Here is a 1,057-nt window from a genome sequence, read left to right on the forward strand (position 1 = left end):
TCTCTCTCTCTCTCTCTCTCTCTCTCTCTCTCTCTCTCTGTCTCCCTGGCTCTCTGTCTTCTGCATTTTGGCAGGTTTAACGAGGGAATAAAAAGCTCTCCCAATAAAGTGTCCATCTCCTGGTGATGGCGGGGCGGGGGAGTCGGGGGGGAAAGGGCCTCCTCAAAGGATAACCGGGAATGTTTCTGAGTAAGAGGGAAACTGGAATGAGAACTATAGGCATCAGGAAGCTCTTTGCTTTGGGTCCTGGGTTCTAGTAAGTCCCTCCAGTTCCGAATGCGCCTGTGCCTGCAAGGTCCCTTCCCTAGGGACCCTGCCTAGCCACAGTCTGAAGGCTCTGGAGGCACCAATCTGGGTGAGGAGGAGCCAAGAAACTGGGAACCCGAAGAAGCAAGGAGCGCAGAAAACGTGCACTCCACAGCCCAGGCACGCAATGTCCAGATCTGAAGGGGAAATGGAGCCTCTAGATGTCTGGGAAGGGGGTCTGGATTTCCGTTTAAGGATAGAGAAGGAGACCAAGAGACAGGAGCACACAGGGCTCTACTTGAAAGAATATACTAAGGGTGGGAAAGAGGGGCAGGAGGGAGGAGCAGAGGGAACAAGGGGGGAGAGAGAGGGAAAAATGGGGAGGGGGAGGACAAGATTTTATTTCCCTTTTCAGGGATCTGCTGTCTGGGGAAGCCAAGGCTGGCTGCGGGGATCCTGTGGGGCCTTTCTGCATTTTGGTCTATAGCAGGAAGCCCTATAGCCCAGGAAGTCAAGAAACTGACCCTGGGCCCTTTGCATTACCACACAATTGAGGGGCTAGATAGCTCAGAACCCTGGCTGCCTCTTGCGGGCTTTGAATTTCCTTGGAAGCTAAAGAAGAAGAAAGAGCAGGGGTGTCCCAATCGCTAGCATCCCCCAGGTCCCTCTGTTGGGGCCTATTGTGCTGTGGGTTCGAACAGCTTTGACTTGAGCCGGCGGTGGTGGTGGCGCACCCCTTTAATCCCAGCACTCAGGAGGCAGAGGCAGGCGGATCTCTGTGAGTTCGAGACCAGTCTGGTCTACAGAGCTA

The sequence above is a fragment of the Microtus ochrogaster genome, unplaced genomic scaffold (genome assembly GCF_000317375.1).
Source record: "Microtus ochrogaster isolate Prairie Vole_2 unplaced genomic scaffold, MicOch1.0 UNK31, whole genome shotgun sequence".
Lineage (NCBI taxonomy): Eukaryota > Metazoa > Chordata > Mammalia > Rodentia > Cricetidae > Microtus > Microtus ochrogaster.